Below are 20288 nucleotides of genomic sequence, written 5' to 3' on the forward strand. Positions count from 1 at the left end.
GTCATCTCATCACAGGTGTTGGGGCATCCAGAGGGTAGATCTAAACCGGAGCTATATATATATTCTATGCCAGCTCCGGTTTAGATCTAGCCTTTGGATGCCCCAACACCGCCACTTGAAATTATATATATTGTAAAAAGAGCAATACAAATAAATGTGACTTAAATTGAATTGAACTGACATACTAAGGCACATGTAAAGTTCATGATTATAATTTTAACTATAGTGTTTATTCAGTATTACATTAATTTAAAGGATTAGTTCACTTCTGAATTAAAATTCCCTGATAATTTACTCACCCCCATGTCATCCAAGATGTTCATGTCTTTCTTTCTTCAGTCAAAAAGAAATTAAGGTTTTTGAGGAAAACATTCCAGGATTATTCTCCATATAGTGGACTTTAGGGAGGTTCACTGGGTGAAAGTTCTAAATTACAGTTTCAGTGCAGCTTCAAAGGGCTCTACACGATCCCAGACGAGGAATAAGGGTCTTATCTAGCAAAACTATCGGTCATTTTCTAAAAATAATTAAAAATGTATATACTTTTTAACCACAAATGCTCATCTTGCACTAGCTCTGCGATCCACATGCATGATGATGTAATCACGTTTCAAAGGTCATTCGTGACGTAGGTGGAAGTACAGATTCAGCGAATGTGCAAAGATTAAGCCAAATGCCCTTTACAAAAAAAAGAAATAGGGTAAACAATGATATCAGACTATTTTGAAGTTGAAGGACAAAATTAGATGAAGTTTTTTGCCCTACCACGGTACTTCCCCCTACATCACGCGTGACTTTTTAACGTAAGGCGTGGCGCATCGCAGAGCAGTGCAAGACAAGCATTTGTGGTTAAAAAGTATATACATTTTTATTAATTTTTTTGAAAATGGCTGATCATTTCACTAGATAAGACCCTTATTCCTCATCTAGGATCGCGTAGAGCCCTTTGAAGCTGCACTGAAACTGCAATTTGGACCTTCCACCCCTTGAACCCTGTTGTGGTCCACTGTATGGAGAAGGATCCTGGAATGTTTTCCTCAAAAATCTTAATTTCTTTTCGACTGAAGAAAGAAAGACATGAACATCTTGGATGACATGGGGTTAAGCAAATTATAAGGAGAATTTCCATTCAGAAGTGAACTAATCCTTTAAAGTCCCTGTAAAGTCATTTTAAAGTATGTGTTTTGAGCTTTTCACACCAGAGAAAAATGTGTTATTAACCACCCAGCCAAATTTGAATGATTAAAAAAATCTGCAAGTAAATAAAATAAGTTCTCGAAAAAATAGGCAGCGCTCTCTGCTCTCAAACGCTAGGGGCGTGTCCGCTGTCGGCGCTGAAACCACACCCACTCGCCAGAGCTGCCGTCTCAACTTACTTGTCTAATGAGTCAAACATATGCATATAAACAAAAGAATCACGTTTGAGGGTTTGACATTTTAGTAGAGTTACTGTGGACTACCTACTAATTATAACATACGCAAACTCGGTAACTTACACTCATTGGTGGGCACGTAGCCTACTGCCGGACTGTTGTCGAGTCGACAAATGACGGTGCCGCGAGACGGGAGGAAATAAGAAGACCGAGCTGTATTGTATATTATAACAACCATGTTATATGCATTTGCGTGACGAAGGCATTACTAGCTAAATGTACAAAGGGCTGTATGAGCGTAATGACCCTCGAGACCATAGGCTCGAGACACAGCGAGTGAACCGCTGTAGAGGCGGCGCCACGCTCTGTGCGTCATCGACAGTTATATAGTGTTAGGGGAGGGGCTATGCTCGGGGGACGATGTGCGTCATTAGACCCCCGTTTTAGCTCCGCCCAAAAAATCCTGAGCAGAGACTTGGTGAAAAACTGTTTAACGCTCCAACTTCACAATTAAGCATTACTCAGTTCACACACTTTGTAATGTGTTTTAGCAATACATTTGTAACATTTATAAAGTGTTTAGAAAGAATTCGCAGAATTGACTTTACAGGGACTTTAAAGTTACATTTTAAATGTACTAAATAGAAATTACATAAGTGTATTTTAGTTTACCATAAATACTTGTCAGTATTTTTATTTTTGTTGTTGTTATATTACACATTAAATAATGTGCTATACTGTGCTAGCATTTCATTCTGGAAAGTCATCTTTAAAGACAAATTTCCTTCTTGTCTTTTTTCACTAATCTCTGGTGTTTCTCCAGTCTAGGCCTTCGTCTTCTGTTCATTTCTCAATCTCCTTCTCTCTCTGTCCCTCCTCCACAATGGCAGCAGATATTTTGGAAGCTGTTGCAGAGTTTCGCTGTATTCTCATATACACTCCCACACACACCCGCACACATACAGAAGTCAATTTTATGATTGATTTTTTTTTTCCCTCGTTAGAACGCTGCTGCATTTTATCTGATGGTACATATTGTGTCTTCAGCCAGTAACACCTACCCACGGCCTACAAAGTTAAACTCACATAAACAGTCACAGCTGCGCAGAAACAGCAAATAGTGCTAGAATAGGCATTGGTTGCTAATTCTTAAAATCATTTAAGTTTGTTTAATTTGTCTTTTGACTGGAGGGTTGGATGGTTGTGGTCTACTATAAGTCGAATCTCATGTGAGTGACAGGTTGTCCCGCCCTCACGCCAGTAAACACATCATCAAAGAAGAGATGTTGCTGCAAGAGGGAAGGGAAGTTATTTTGATTAAAGATTATGAGGCACAATGAATCACAAAAAAAATAATTATGTGCACGGATAAATCGTGTAGTATAAATACTGCGCTATTCCATAAAAAATTAGAATTGTCCATTTTGATTTCATGGTGACTTTAAATCAAAGAATAGTATGTTGGCTTTCTCATGACATGCATGATGCATCTCCAACTGTTTATGTGTTTCAGAATAATTCTGCCAATGTGAAGTGTAAAATCTGAATGATTTCAGGCCAGATCCCGTAGAGGACACTACTGTGTGTCCTGATGGCTCTCTCTCTCTGACTCAGTGACACACAGGGGATTGTGGTTAATGTAGTTTGCGTGGGAGTCGTGTGCCGTTCAGTCAGATGGTTTGTAGGCTGTCAGTTTCACACAGCTCAGGGTTCGTGCTGAGATATCAGGGAGTGAGATGTCATACTGCTTTATAGGTTAGACAGGTTAGAAAGTGTGTGTCAGGGCAGTAACAGTCATTACACATAACCATGAGGTATTTTAATCTACAAACACTTACAGCAGAGAATGACATACCCACACACACAATATGAATGTGTCATTCATAATCTTCTAGTTCATTTTTTTTTTCCAGTCTTAGTCAAAGGCGTTCTTTTCTATTTAGAGTGTAAATTTGCTCTGACAACCATTACCATATAATTTACCATTCTTTACTTTTGCTCAAAATTAAACTATTCTTGTATGATTTTAATACTTTACAATAAGGTTTAATTTATCAGTACTATCAGTTAACATGAACAACTTTTAAAAAGCACATTTAAAAAACAACCATAGGTTGACCAAAGTGCTGTACATAAAATAAGAGCATAGAAGACATATAAATTTGACTAACAATGAAAAATACTTCTACTTATTAATATTAGTCAAATGTATAAAATATTTATTACATTTTTAAAACAACAAAAGTTGAATTTGTTAACATTTGTTAATGCACTGTAAACTAACATGAACAACGAACAATTTGATTTGTACTGACGTTAACAAAGATTAAAAAATGCTTTAAAAATATTTTGCTCATTATTTCATGTAGATCGGTATCTTTTAGTAACACTCATTCCCAGTCAGAATTAATGTGGTTCTGTCCTTTTAAAAGTGATGCTGTGCCTTCAGACTAAAGATCAATTCATCCACACATCATCAGAATATGACATCATCAAGGGTATAGGAAAGCCGTTGCCATGACATCCTCCATCCGCTTCAGCTGAACACAGTCGAGTTGAAAAAATGAAAGCTGCTGTGATTTACACTACAGCTTAAAGTATCAGGTCATTTGATCAAAGCCTAAAGGGAGAGTTCACCAATAATAATAATAATAATAATAATAATTCTTCATCTGGAACACAAAAGAAGATTACTTTTTTTTTTTTTTTTTTTTTGGTCAATAAAATGTTCTTCAGGACCCCACTTAATATCATAGTATGGATATAAAAAAAAAACAACTAACAGAAAATATCTTCTTTTGTGTTCCACAGGAGAAAGAAAGTCATACATCTACAAGTGTGGAATGACATGTAGGTGAGTAAATTACTGAATTTCCATCTTTGGCTGAAATATCATTTTAAAAATTATTTTTCTTCTATTAAGAGCAGTTCGTTATTTTAAAAAACGATACTTTATACATTTGTTCAATTCCACATTTTGTATTATCATTTCAGTGTTATTTTAGTATCAATGAGATAGTTTTTAAAATATTTTAATATTTCATATTTTTTTAAATATTTGAAATATTTAGTATTCATTTTTAGCTCTCGGTACATCAAGTTAAACTAAATTAAATATAAACTGAAATAAAAATGTATTTCAGTTTATTTTATTTCAAGCTTTGATGTTACTCTCATCTAAAAAAAAAAATAAAAAAAAATCAACAGCAAAACTGGCAGACAAAAACACCACAACACTGTATTCCATTAACCAACAGAAAGATCAGTGCACCATATTTTGTAAACTAACGAATGAATGATGAGTTCACAGTATTCTGTATACGATTTAACAGAAAGATTGGTTCAGTTTTCTCTTCTGTAAATTAACAAATGGAAAGATTAGTTAACAGTATGTTGTGCAAGTCAAGCTCACACTATCTATAAGATAATAAATAGATGCTTATATATTTATTTGTTTCCAAATAAAACAGCAGGCGGCGCATCATGTAGCCTTTACTTATTAACTCCCACTTCAACACCCACCATCGCTCAAACACACACACACACACACACACACACACACACACACACACACACACACACACACACACACACACAAACACACACACACACACAGTGCTTAGGTCCTTGGCAAATGCTTTCAGTAGCACCACAATTTGAGTGCAGAAGTCTGAACTGAATCAGGTCTTATCAAATCCAATTATTCCCAGCGAGACATTTCATTTGGCTGAAGAGGGAGTGAATTATGAGGGTGCTGTGTGCATGTGTTTGTGAGTGTGTACCTGTGAGCATCTCAGTATGTGAATGTGAGAGAAACTGCAGAGGGCAGATTGGTTGGCCACTCAGCAACTGCTAGCCCACAGAATTATTTTTTTTTTTTTCATAATCCTTTGATGAGTTTGCAGTCTAAACTATTCCTAAAGATGTTCTACAATGCACATTTACTATAGCTGCAGTGATGAAGATTGTAGCCGATCACAGACATGTTGTTGAAAGCATGAAAGCAATGATCTCGTCATTGCAACTCAATTTCTACACACTAACAAATGTTTTCATTATAACTAACAGTGCAAATGCATTGTAAGAGATTCCCTAAATAAAACGGGAGTTTTGGCGCGTATCCAGAACTCAGTCACTGTAAAACTCACGCTGTTTGATTGACAGCTCCAGCGATTCAAAGGGAGTGTTCTTTGATCGCTTTCTTTATATAATTTAATAACCATTTAAATAACAGATTATTATTTTTACTGACACATAAACAAAGAACATCTGACTGTACATGAATCATTACATATCAGATCAAGCATTAGAATTAACACAGTTACTTACATGTTGTCACATTACTGTCAAATCCATGTCGTAAAATTCTGTTTTCAAAGTCTGCACCGAAATGCGGTTGATTTACCAAAGTATCCAGAGTGAAATTGCGATAACAAATAAATAAAACTCAACTGAGACATTCACATCGTTGAAAATAAATGACCATATTCCGAGCATTAGGATCCATTGAAAGGTAATGTTATTTTTAGTCCTGTATCGCTCTTCTCTTCTCATCATCACACATTAGTGAGCGGGGCTAAAGTTGCAATGATGAAGTAGGCATTGATTTCTTCTGTGGAGGCAGGGTTTCACCTAGATAGGCACATTTTAGGATGAGTATGCTGGGCCTGTCAATAAAAGCTTTTATTGGACTAACAAGGAAGTTGTCAGTTCTGAAACTTACAGGATATTCTTATATTACGATGACCTCTTATATATCAAAAGCTCAAGGGAAAGTTGATGATCCCTACTTTTTTAAACACCAGTACTTTAACTTGTAATTGAGTATTATCTCAAAAATGCAACAGTACTTGTACTTATGTACAAATTTTCAGTACTCTTTCCACCACTGACCGTTTCATATTTTAATTATCATTAAGACTGTATTTGATTACAAACTCTAATTTAGCAACAGTCTCACAGAGGTGAAGCATGCAGCATAAGTTTCGTTTTGTGTGAAAAAAGGGCGGAAGGCAGTTAGGTTTTACAAACTTTACAATTGAGTGCTGAGGGAAATTATATGAATGAATGTATGAGTGAATTAATTATATCTGTATTTCTGAAGGGAACGGCTGGCTTAAGAAAAGTTTCAGATGACATTTTCTTTTCATCTTAAATGCATGTAATGCCTAATAAAGTGTTTATTAGCGCAGCTTCATAGAGTACCTCAGGGATGACGTGTTTTTGTAGGCCAACCTGGAAGTTAGCGGCGCACGCCGCACGGGTTCCCTCGATCGAAAGCCTATGCATTTTTCCCATAGACTTTTGGAAGATCGCAAAAAATAAGCTCTGTGTTTAACAAAGGGTTATGACACTTACATGTTTTGTCTATCATGATAATCTTTACAAGTTAACACAACATTAATACATTTTGAAGCCTAAATAATGTCGTCATGTATAAAAAGCTAACAGTAGGCTATAAACAGACTACAGCACACCATCGTCGCGGATTAACGTCACCACCACCAAATGCTCGATGATTATGATCTGTGCTGTGTATGAATACTTTTCCACATCTAAAGTCCCTGCCAAAGGAAATAGTCCCTTTTAGCAACTTGTTAGCAACCGCCGTTTTTAAGACACAATAAAGGTTTAAAAAAAAATCACAAGCGGGTTATAACTGGTGTGTTTTATGTCATAGATCAAAATGTGAAAATATTTAGAGGCTTTGTTAACCACAGACCTTATTTCAGGCGATTTAGCAAAAACCCATTCAAAAAACCCATAGACTTTACTGCGATAGAACCAGAGGCGTTTCTCAATGTCAAGGACACTTCTTTGGCAGGACTGGTCCTTCCAAGTCACTTCCCTCAGAGGCTAGGCGAGGCTCCTCTTTAGCATTCGGAGAACACGTAAATGGAACAGACTAGCAAGTGCACGTCATTGCGTCATTACGTCAGTAAAAAAGGTAAAAGAAATGCCGGTGACGGCAACCAAGCTAACAATTGTTAAATGACGGTCCGGTTCAGTTAGCCATCAATAACCTAATTTGTATTTGTATAATTTATAATATCAATACGGTAGTAATTTGTACTGGCATTTAAACGTTAAACTTCATTTATCTTACATATTTACTACAGTTATAACAAATGTTTGGTAACGTAAATATACTTACATTTGAAAGCATATTGCCCGCTAACGTCCAACATTTTTTTTTTTTTTTTTTGAACAAGATTGCAAAGCTGCGCGCATAGGATTGTGGGTGATTTTAGAGCGCGAAGAGCGCAAAGGCTACACATATGCATCCTTTCCTGTATATGGGATATTTTTTGAACGAAGGACTTGTTTGAAATTCCGAGGATCCTAGATATTGGAACAGTCCTTCGACAGATGACGATGACGTAGCATCCTCGAAATTCTGGCTTCCGAGAATCCTTCCTTGACATTGAGAAACGCCTCGGAAGTCCTTAAATGCTAACTCTCTTCCGGGTTTTGCCTACAAAAACACGTCATCCCTGATGTACCCTATTGTGTACACCAGGGAAACAGCTATATATCTGCTGTTCCATAAGTGCCATCTACAGTCAGAGAGTGGATTTGCCTGTCTGTCTGTTTTTTTTTTCCCCCAGACCACTGAGAAAATCTTTTTTTGTGATAAAATTATTTGAACATGTAGTATGTTCATGTTAGTCAATATGTTATGTCATAAGTCACATGGTCTTATTTAATAGAAAACCTTTCAAATTTTGAAGTAGGTAAACTTTGATCATGTTTGGAGTTTCTTATGTTACAATGTTACACCACTGCAGGGAAAACCCTTGAAAATGTGATGTAATCTTATATATTTCGTTATTATTCATGTTTGACATGATGACTATTAGAAAGTACACATGACAGGTCATAAAGTTTAGGCTTGTTCACAATCATGTCAACTGCATTTGGGCCAAATTTTGTGTGGATATCTCAAAGCAATCAAAAGTTATGGCATTTGGAACCATGGCAGCCTTTTTTCAAAAGTCCAAAAAACAATCCAAACAAGTGATCTGAATGTTTTACTGAAGATAAGAACTACTTAAATGTGTAAATGCCACAAAGCATAAAAATAATTATAATTGCAAAGAATATGTACCAAGTAATAACATCCTGGTGGATGAATGATCCATCTCTGTTTCAGCTGTGCGGTCCTATTCTATGGTGCATGATAAATCAAGACCTGTCAATCTGAGCGATCAATCCAATCCAAGTGTGCTTGTAAAACACAGTCATCAGACAACTTACATCACTTACATAAAGATTAATGATCAGTATTGGCCAATAATGATGACAAGAAATCGGTGGCCTGTATTGGCCGCAAAAACGCTGATGCCTACCAGTCAGTTTTAATAAAGCATTGCTACAGATCAGAGGCGCTGTGAACCTTTGACTGTTTAAATGACACTCAACAGAGGATAGACTCAGCTCGACCTTGTAAGTGAGACTGGACCGGACCGGATGTAAAATTGCACGGTCATTATATCACTCAGGAGATTGAACAGCAGGACTAAGATTTAGAGAGAACCAAACACACACACACACACACAGAGAGAGAGAGAGATATTTACAGCAAACCTGAAACCCCAAATGGACCTTATGTAACAGTACTCAAGAGAGACTTGCATGGTACTAGAGCACTCCTCATCAAATGCTTTTGTTTGCAATCCAGTGTCATTCAGTATTATGCCAAATATATATAACATTTCCAGAATTCCAACAAAAACATACAGGAACAAAAACAACAGTGACAGCCTTCCTAAAAGCCTCAGTGTAAAAGCCTACATAGAAAGTTGAATTTGAGTGAAATGAGATCAGTTCATTTGCTTTATCCAAAATGTTGGATAAAGAGAACACTATAGGAGGGAAATTACGTTCCTGTAGCTCAAACAGTAGAGCATGGCATGAACAATGCCAAGGTCATGAGTTTGTTTCCAAGGGAATGCATGAACTGATAAAATGTACACCTCGAAAAGCAAGTCCACAGCTTTGAATAAAAACATCTACCAAAATGTATAAATGTAAACGATAGAAAAATGCCAGCACTCTTGTCAGATATCAAAGAAAAGGCAAGAGACAGCAATGAATATAAATGTTGAAAGAGTTGCGAAAACACGAGTGAACAAAATTTAGATCAATGGTTCTCAACATGGTACCAAAATTGTTCATCATACAAGAAAAACCTACCTAATTCAACTAGATTTTACCAAGTGTAAGTGAAGAAAAAGTGTTACTTAACGTGCAAAAGTAGCAAAAGATATGGAAGGCATTTTGATTCTCCTTGATAAGTACTATGCGAGATTGTTGGGATAGCAAGATTATGCAAGATTAGTTGCATTTTATTATTTTGCATTCAACATGTATTTATCGGTAACACTTTACAATAAGTAAACACATGAGAATGAACCTCACTGGTTACGCAGCACGTGTGAGCTTCCGGAAGAGTTTTTTTCTTGCGCGTATAGCAGTTCTGGTTGAGCTTTATAATCGCTTCTCTTCAGAAAATTTGGACTAAACCACTCAATTCATATGGATTAGTTTTCCGATCTCTTTATGAAGTTTTTTAAGCATCAAAGTGTTGCAAAGGCAGTCTATGGAAGGAAATCTGACAGCATTCTGTCATCAAAATATCTTGATTTGTCTTTCGAAGAAGAACAAACGTCTTACGGGTGGAACATCATGAGGGTGAGGAATTAATGACAGAATTTTCGTTTTGGGGTGAACTAACCCTTTAACAAATGAACCTTATTGTAAAGTGTTACCTACCTACCAATTTATTTATTTATTTTCCAGAGCAGACTTTGTTTGTTTGTTTTTGTTTGAGTCAAAACAGTTAACAAATAATGCTTTATATTATCTGTAATTTTTCTGTTTGCCTATCTGTTAGGGGGGAAGAGAGTCTAAAGACTGCCAGGACTGGAAGAAAACAGTAAAGCTGGTTGTTTGGCTTGGGATTGGTCTAAAGTTTCTGTTAAACAAGGTTTCCAGCATCTTTTTTGGCCAGCAAACAATCCCAGCCTGAAACGCACTTTACACACACACACACACACACACACACAAGGACAATGAGGGAGGTGCATTTCTGCTGAGCTGCCTCCTTCCCTTACCACAGGCAAAACACAAATCAATATATGAGATAGGACAGAAACCATTCGCCAGGTGCAGGAAACTCACACACCTGTATGACTGCCAAATACCGCATCTGGTCATACACTTGAACACTCGGATCTGATTTTACTTTGTTCAAGCAAGGGAAAAAAAAGAAGAAGAAGAAAAAAAAAAAACGGGCTGTGAAAGGAACAGGGAAGCACTAGACTCCAAGAGGAAGAGGTTTTGTGTCATGACTGAGGTTGCATTATGAGTTAGTCCAGACTGCTTCCAAAGCAGTTTTACTGAGCTCCTTAAGCTAATAAATCCGAATGTTCAATGACTGCCAAATTTAGTGACAAAAATAAAGGGTTGGTGATGAAAGCAGAAAATGTACAGTAATTTCAATTCATTCCAGATTTTTTTTTAATCGCTTATACATTATACAACAACCTCAAAGCTGAATTAAAAAAATAAATAAATAAATAAAAAAAATATGATTTTTAAACGTCACTCTGAACAACAAATTAAGCAACATTTTAGTTAAAAAATCAGGAATTCAGTCATCACTGAGTCATTGACAATTGGAAAGGCATTCGGATTCTGTTTCGTCGACACAACTGTAATTAAATAAATTTTAATAAGCCCGCACATTCCGCCGAGGAATCAGCGGGGCTGGATCGAACCCATGAAAGTGGTCTGGTTGCGTGACTGACTGTGCGCCCTCGACCGCTATGACTTGAATCGAGAAAAAAAAAAAAAAATGTGACCAAATTAATTAACACACCACAGCACAAAATAACAGGATAGATAGATAGATAGATAGATAGATAGATAGATAGATAGATAGATAGATAGATAGATAGATAGATAGAATTCACGTAGCTGTTTGAATGATGGCCAAGGTATGTGCTTCAGTAGGTAGCCTACTTCAAAAAGAAAGCCATGCTACCGTAGAATGTTTTATTAAATACATGAGTGACTTACTTCCTGCGCTCGGAGATCCAGCGATGATGATGATGATAATGATGTGCTCGGTGTGGTGATGGATGAGATCCGCTGTGCGCTTTGGCCACCCAAATAAAATGTCCAGGTCACCACAAACGCAGTTCAGTCAAAACATCAGCGAAAAGCATCAAAACTAGAGTGCAAATATATATGAAGTTAGTGTGGTTATAAACGAAGACGCCACCGAAACTTTAAGCGTCCGTTCACTCGATCGTGCTCACGCGTTTCTTACCGTCTCGCCGGTTGAGAATGGAAACGCCTTTTCCTCCCTATAACCCCCTCCTCCTTCTCTCTCTCTCTCTCTCTCTCTCTCTTTCCCAGTCACACTGTCTGAATCTGCAGCCTCAAACACACACATACACACATTTTTCGGGCCTGATGTCACTTTGCTATCCGGTCAGATAATCCCTCCTCCTTTTTATTCCACACAGTCCCACATCCTCATGCTGGCTCTTTCTATCGCTGCGATAAATCTGCTGACAAAACGTTATATAGAGTCACCTTACCGATCTTTAAAAGACAAATAATTACAGTTATAATATGACAACAATTGTTAAAACAAATTTAAAGAGAATTCCAGTGGTTTACATTTGGGAGGAGAATTGAATGTTCTGCGCCCTGCAGTACTGCATCTGCCCACAGGGAGTAGTATTGTCAACAAAAGAAATGTGCGATTGTCAACGTGAAAAATATCTATCTATCTATCTATCTATCTATCTATCTATCTATCTATCTATCTATCTATCTATCTATCTATCTATCTATCTATCTATCTATCTATCTATCTATCTATCTATCTATCTATCTATCTATCTATCTATCTATCTATAGGCTATGTCTGTCCATTTATCTTTTCTGAGCATCTGCTTGTTTGTTTGATTTTTTATTTTTACAACACTTGATCTTACAATGTTATATGGACATGATTAAACTGTACAGATATTGAGACCATAAGTCTACCACAAAATACACATTCACATTCAAAATTTAACACGCTGCAAATCCAAAGAAAATGGAGTTTGAAAGCATAGCAGAGTTTTAAAAAAGAACATGATTGCATGTCTTTATTACACTGTAATATTATTTCATTTGTTCAGTTAAGCTATTTTCTATGTTGTTTTAATGCTTTGGCAATGTACAAAATATACTTTTGTCAGGCCAGTAAAAATATATTAATTGAACTGAGAGAGAGACTTTAGCCACTTAATCACAGTGCAGTGCATCAGTCCATGCCTATTGTAATATTTGCATATTCCAGCATAGGCAGTTTTATGAAAATGTCTTTCGTACATATTGGAAATGCAAATTCCTTCTGTTGAGAATGAAGTTCATTGGTATCAGTGTAGTATTAACACATAGTTAGCTTTTAATTTGCTTTTTGAAAGGGATTTGTAAGTGCAGTGGAAGAGGATTTAGTCGCTGTGCTGACGGTGGCAGTCCGCCATGCTGCCATGACCCAGTTTGCTGTGACTTATATCACATGCGTGCAGCTGTCGTGGAGCGAAAAGCCAACCAGATTCTGCTCAGCATCTGATGCACAGAAGATATTTCTACATGAGGTCTGATCCTTGTATGCACAATAGTTGTTTTGTCATATGCTGGTCAATGTGATGACTTATTTATTCATTATTTATCATAGCTTAGGGTATATATGCATGTGCGTGCATGCTCGGTTTGTCACGAACATGCAAAAATACATGCAAGTGCATAGACAGAAAAAAAAACATTCATGCAAATGAGAGCAAGACTGACATCCATAAACCTGACATGTCAAAGCAGCGTTGTGTGTGTGTGTGTGTGTGTGTGTGTGTGTGTGTGTGTGTGTGTGTGTGTGTGTGTGTGTGTGTCCCATGAAATGCTGTAATGGGGAAGTTCTTTTTCGCTGTCACAAGACTGACTCATTCACGAAACCAAGAAGAAAGAGACTCGCAGAAGAACTTCTAAAAACATCCTGAGGAAACACAGTGACAAAGAGAAAGCAGAGAAGGGGGAGGGGGGAGGGAGACTGGAGAAGAAAAACAAGTTTTTGGACCTTGTCGATTTGTTAGGCGCTTTTCACAAATGGGTCCCATTAAGAACATTAAAAGCACAAATCTCTTGTTTTTATTAATATGCTTACTATTTAAAATCCAACCCATCATGAGAAGTTGATTATAATGAGAATTTTAGGCTGTTACATATCAGAGGTCTTGACCTTCTGGACAATTAAAATGACATAATATTAACATATACTAAACATCTAATTATATTTGGAATTTGTTATTTGTATGTATTTAGCTATTTGTCTCTGCAATATTTTCTCATTTGACCCACTTAAGTAGGGCATAAGTACATCTTTATACATAGTATATAATTTTGAAATTACTTCTATTGTCTTTTGAAATATGGTTAAAGCGTACTGCTAAATTTCAGTTCACATTTGCATATAATTAAATAGAGTAAAAGTTATGCGTATTTGGCATGCTGTCCGGACGAGGGCTCCGAGCTCAGAATTTTGGCCCGAACCCAGAGTACTCCCCCCGGTTGTGGTACAAATAGATAGAACTAGATGTAAGGAGATGGGGTGGAGGAGGGATGCTGATATACCTCTTGTCATTGGTTGAGTTGATTAACTGAATGCTCTCCACTTGTGCTAGTTAAGTTAATTATCTGAACCTGCTCCTCCCAAACTTAACAGAGTAAAAGTTATGCGTATTTGGCATGCAGTCCAGGGGGGAGGGCTCCGAGCTCGGAATTTTGGCCCGAACCCAGAGTACTCCCCCAAAAAGCAAAAGAGCAAAGGACAGCCACCAGACTAAAGACCCCCAAAAGACACAGAGAATTGGCGGACTGGCGTTTCAAGAAGAAGCATGGTTGCTTGACCAGGAGAACCCGTGTTGCCTCTGGCGGGAGCAGTTCATGGCGCCGGAGCAAATGAGGAGCAGCCGAATTTTGGAACGACCGATCAGGAGGGTTCTCGCAACAAGGCTCACAGCATCAGACTGGTAAAGCCCTACCAGCCGATAAATGTGGAGCAACATGAGTTAAACCGTCTGACTGGGGCGGTCCATGCCACCCCTGACAGGAGTGCACATCGCCGGGCAGACGGGCCCTAATACTCACAGCATCGGATGGGTAATCCTCAGTGAACAGAGAAAGAAAGACATAGATGCCCATTAGGGAGGGCAGACACTGCATCCGCTGGGAGATCAATACTCGCTCGACGGAGAAGGAGAAAACATAGATGCTTGACTGGGAGGGCTCTTGCTGCATCCGACGGGAGATCAATACTCACAGCATTGGATGGGTAAAAGAAAGAGAAAACATAGATGCTTGACCAGGAGGGCTCTCGCAGCATCTGATGGGAGATCAATACTCATGGCATCAGACGGACAAGCCTCGTTGGACGGGGAAAGAAAGAGAAAGAAATTTCAGGGTTTTTCTGTCTTCATTTGTTCAGAAAGATGAGCTTTAGAGGGAGCAGAGGGGACATCACTGCTACAGAGTTGGACAAAATAAGCTCTAGAAACTGGGCTCCAGTGGGAGCAGAGGAGACATCATCGCTGTGGAGAAGGTCAGCCAGACGCACTGAGCACCTTTGGGAGCAGGGAGATAACACTGCTGTGGCCCTGAAGGCAAGGTTAGCCAGAGATGGAGCTCCTGTGGGAGCGGAGGAGATAACACTGCTACTGCATTGTAAGAATATAGAGGGCTCCTGCAGGAGCAGGTGGGAAGACACTACTGCAGCAATGAGGTAGAATATTTTCACTATTTTATTTGATTGATGGTTTTAATTGAGGCGGATATGGTGAGCTTGTAGGATTGAGTGAGAGAACAAGCTGAAACTGAAGAATTTAGCTGGTAAGGGTTGATTGAGTTTCTTTAATATGAAAGTGATTGGATTGGATATAGTCGGATATAGTTCTTAAAAGCCTCTGATGACCAGTGACTGACTGTTTGAATCTGATGCTGGGAGAGTCCTTTTGGGGCAGCTGTTGTTCCTTGCCACTGTAGCCTCTAGCTTGCTTAGTTGGGGACACTTGATATTCAACATTGTTTTTAAAACCTGAATTCTAGAAATGTTGGGACGTTTTTTAAATTTGAATTAAATGACTTTCAAATCACATAGTCAATATTTTATTCACAATAGAACATAGATAATAGACAATTGAACATAGACATTTTACACTTTTATCCAATAAATGAGCTCATTTCAAATTTGATGCCTACTACAGGTCTCAAAAAAGTTGGCACGTGGGCAACAAATGGCTGAAAAAGCAAGACATTTTGAAAAAATTCAGCTGGGAGAACATCTAGCAACTAATTAAGTTAACTGATATCATGTCTGTAACATGATTAGCTATAAAAGGGATGTCTTAGAGAGGCAGAGTAAAGCTCAACTAAAAGCTCAATCATGCAAAAAGAAGGTCATATGTGAACATTGTCCAGAAGTGCCGTTGTGTCCTGTGGGCCAAGGCTAATTTAAAATTGACTTTTTCAAAGTGGAAAAGCGTTCTATGGTTAGACGAGTCCAAATTTGACATTCTTGATGGAAATCATGGATGCTGTGTCCTCCAGGCTAAAGAGGAGAGAGACCTTCCAGCATGTTATCAGCGCTCAGTTCAAAATCCAGCATCTCTGATGGAATGGGGGTGCATAAATGCATACAGTATGGGCAGCTTGCATATTTTAGAAGACACAATGAATACTCAAAGGTATATAAAGGTTTTAGAGCACTCCCCTCCAGAAAACATCTATTTCAGGGAAGGCCTCATCATCAGACAATGCAAAACCACATACTGCAGCTATTACAACAGCATGGCTTCATCATAGAAGAATCCAGGTGCTGAATTGGCCTGCCTGCAGTCCAGATTTTTCACCTATAGAGAACATTTGGTGCATCATTAAACGAAAAATACGTCAAAGACGGCAATGAACTCTTCAGCAGCTGGAAACCTATATCCGGCAAGAATGGGACCAAATTCCAACACCAAAACTCCAGAAACTCATAACCTCGATGTCCAGACGTCTTCAAACTGTTTTGAAAAAAATAGGAGATACTACACCATGGTAAACATGCCCCCGTCCCAACTATTTTAAGACCTGTAGCAGGCATTAAATTTGAAATGAGCTCATTTTGTGCATAAAAGTGTAAAATTTCTCCATTTTAACATTTATGTTATCTATGTTCTATTGCGAATAAAATATTGGCTCATGTGATTTGAAAGTCTTTTACTTTTCATTTTATACAAATTGAAAAAAAACATCCCAACATTTCCGGAATTTGGGTTGTAATCCACCTGTATTGACCTGTATAACTAATGATTTTTTTTTTTTTTTTTTTTTTTTTACATGAATCAATACTGAACTTACTTGAGCTGGACAATAACACCATTTCGTCTAAAGCTGCTGTGCAGCCAAAATTATTTTCCTGTAAGCTGCTTTCAGGAAGAATTAATTTTTTTAAATTTTCCTGCTAAAGCGCTATACAGTATAAATAAAGTTGACTTGACTTGGGTGCTGCTCCTATGTGGAACAAATAACTGGAAAAGTCAATAGGTTGGGGTTGGGGTTGGGGTTGGGTCTGCCTTTGGAGCCAGCAGCCTGAATGGGAATGAGGAGTGGAGCCTGGCTGTCCGATGCTCGTCTTCTAGCGCGTGAATCAAAAACACGAGAGAGGAGATGTGAGATGAAAGGCAGACTTACAGAATTAAACGTTTTTGTAAATATTCTTATTTTCTCTGGATTTTCATTGGCTTTTTCAAAGCGATATCATTCGCTTACATGATGAGAAGCCTAAAACATGTTATAACCTGCACATATTCACCTCTGACACTTCAATTTGATACTGAAATCATTGTTTGATGTTGGATGATCATCAAACAGCAAAGTAGTCTGATTTAGATGATCAAATTTAGACTAAGCTCTTTTTTTATTTTGATAGTCTTTATTGGTATCAGATAATTTGTTAATTGCATTTAATAGATTGCACTTTCAATAAAACATTTGCAATAGGTTTGTAAAATGTTTATTATGCTTGCTTGAGCTAAATTACAATGCATTTATATCCTTCTGACCAGCAGGAATCACCAGCCTGATGTTTCGAGCACAGTGAATCATTTTGCGAAGCAATTGGTTCAATTGATTCAAAGTTTTGAAAAGCTTTGTTTCTCCCATTACAAGGAGGAACCCTCAACACACTGCAAAAAATGCTGTTCTTACTTAGACTTTTTGTCTTGTTTCTAGTCAAAATATCTTAAAGTTTTTAAATCAAGACGCATTTTCTTGACAAGTAAAAATTATTTTCTTGTTTTCAGGAAAAATAAGTCAAAATTAAGTAAGTCTTTCCTTAAAACAAGCAAAATAATCTGCCAATGGGGTAAGCAAAATAATCTTATTTCAAATAAAGAGTAAGCTATATAATCTTGTTTTCAGTTTGGACTAAGATTATTTTGCTTACCCCATTGGCAGATTACTTTGCTTGTTTTAAGGAAAAAAGTACTTAATTTTGATTTATTTTTCCTGAAAACAAGAAAATAATTTGTACTTGTCAAGAAAAGGCGTCTTGATTTAAGAACTTTAAGATATTTTGATTAAAAACAAGACAAAAATTCTAAGTAAGAACAGCATTTTTTTGCAGTGCATAACAATTTATTTTCATCAGTTATCTGAGTCTTTACATTACTTACTGATTTTTGTTTGTTGTAAATCAGATACAGATTAAGTGGAATTTATTTGAATGCATTAGTGAGAACTAATGCGTGTATGAATTTGTCCTACCAGTCTGTACGGCATTCTCTTTAACAATAGTGAAGACTTAAATTACTTAAAAAAAAGAAACTCATATAAGCTTTCACTTTCCATTCGACTTTGTTGATAAATCACAGGACGACGCTGACAATAATTTCATAATAATTCTGTGTGGGACTGCGCGTGTGAATTGACTGCATGTATTGTGCGAGCTGCTGTTTGTATGCATGCGTTTAAGCTAAAAGAAAACAGCGCATTAATTTAGAAAAGCAAATCACTTATGAAAACTGTTTTCCTCCAACCGAAATGAGTATCCAGATAGCATAAGCTGTGCTTGTGATTTAGCGACTGAAGCCCGAAGCAAAATTCAATCAGGGCAGAAAACGAGAAGGTTTTGAGCTGTACTCTTACAGTTTTGAGCCAGCGGGGGTTGAGAGTGGGAGCTGGCCGAAACTGAATCAGCGGTGAAGCTTGCTGATGGCTTGTTGCAGCTTCCTGATGCTGGAGGAAGGCCCCTTCCTTTGCGGGAAAAGGGCGGCATTGCCCGAGACGCGAGCTTGTTGCTCGACAGGCCTTATTATCTTTTTCTTTATGGCTGGAATGATTGAATGGGTTGGAGAAGAGAAAGATGGGGAAGAGATTGCAGATGTTTTGCTCATGGTGGCAGGGTAGGCCTTGGCATGCTAGGACCAGTTTGTTTGGGCTGATGCCCATAAGATAACACAGAGGGATTGGCAATGATGCTAGGTGGAGGATAATCGCTCTTTAGGCCAGAGGATTGTGGTAAAGATTCCTTGTGGACGAAAGATTTTTCTTTGGACAGCAATCAGCCTAATGCTGATAAACTGTCAAACTAACAGAAGTAAAGGTGCGTTCACATGGCCTCGTAATTCCTGTAGTTACGAGATTCTAGCTTGTAAAAAGCGTACACATCCTCGTAGAGCTAGCTTGTGAGCTGGGAATTTTCTGAAAGCTCTCAGATATAACACATGGCCGTTGTACCACCTGACCGCTGTAGATTCATGATAGTGGTGCCATGGAAACGCATAATTCCTAGTCCAAGGACCAAAAGGACGTGAACAGCTCCTAATATAACATCACGTCAAGATTCCGGTAAATACGAGGTGGCGTGAACGCAGCATAAGTCTGCTGTATTAATACCTCTTGCCATTGGTTGAGTTGATTAACTGAATGCTCTCCACTTGTGCTAATTAGGTTAATTATCTGAACCTGCTCCTCCCAAACTTTAATAAAACATAATTTATTTTTAAAAATATACTGAAGTGTGTTAAGAAATAAACACAAAAGTGTACTCTTTTCTTAGAGACCCTGTTTTGTGCCCTATTTGTGGAAAGCACCATTCATAGACAGAGAGCACATGCCTGTGTGTCATCTGATGGTTCTGGAAAGCTCTGTTCCGCTGGACTCATTCTGTGATGTCGCTGAAAGGAACCGGTTGTTGTTTGTGTGTGTGTGTGTGTGTGTGTGTGGAGGGTGAGTCAACAGAGAAACAAAGAAAATGCAGAGTCATTTTACCTCTAGCTCTCTTTCTCTCTCACTCTCTTGCTTCCCTGTAAAATATTTTCAATAAAACTACAGCAACTCAAACTATAGTTGCAGAAGTGCTGAATTAGATTTGAGTTGGAAAAAAAGCAACAGACACAAAACAATATGGTATTCACAGCTGTCCTACAAAGAACTCTTTTACTTAGGCAAACATGCATAAGTATGTTTCTCTCTAAAATTAGTCCTGCAAACTCTATCATTATTCTTCATCATCAGTGCACTAAAGTACCACCAACATTCATAATGACATTTTTAATTGTTCAATATCAGTTAGCTTCTGCCATTCTTTAACTGACACGCCCCAAACAAATCCAGATTTTCCCCACTTGAAATGAAATTCATGGTCTCTCATCTTGTAAATACCATCATTCCAACACTTGAAGGCAGCGTTATTCTCAGTTAGCTTGTCAATGTCATTTGCCAGACTGTGGTTAATTAACTCTCTGGCTCTACGTTTGTGTCAAACCATAATTACCCACCCAATTAGGCCAGGAGCCGAGCCACAGTTTAACTGTG

General features: G+C 37.8%; 1 protein-coding gene across 1 annotated transcript in view; it reads right to left on the bottom strand.

Annotated features, from left to right (window-relative positions):
* LOC137030014 (astrocytic phosphoprotein PEA-15) overlaps positions 1–11703 on the bottom strand; it is a 62300-nt gene extending 50597 nt beyond the window's left edge. Inside the window, exon 1 of the mRNA XM_067399927.1 lies at positions 11457–11703. The gene's annotated coding sequence lies outside the window, so the exon portion shown is untranslated. The remainder of the gene's footprint in view (positions 1–11456) is intronic.
* Positions 11704–20288: the final 8585 nt, after the last annotated feature.

The sequence above is a fragment of the Chanodichthys erythropterus genome, chromosome 11, assembly GCF_024489055.1.
Source record: "Chanodichthys erythropterus isolate Z2021 chromosome 11, ASM2448905v1, whole genome shotgun sequence".
In the NCBI taxonomy this organism is placed as follows: domain Eukaryota; kingdom Metazoa; phylum Chordata; class Actinopteri; order Cypriniformes; family Xenocyprididae; genus Chanodichthys; species Chanodichthys erythropterus.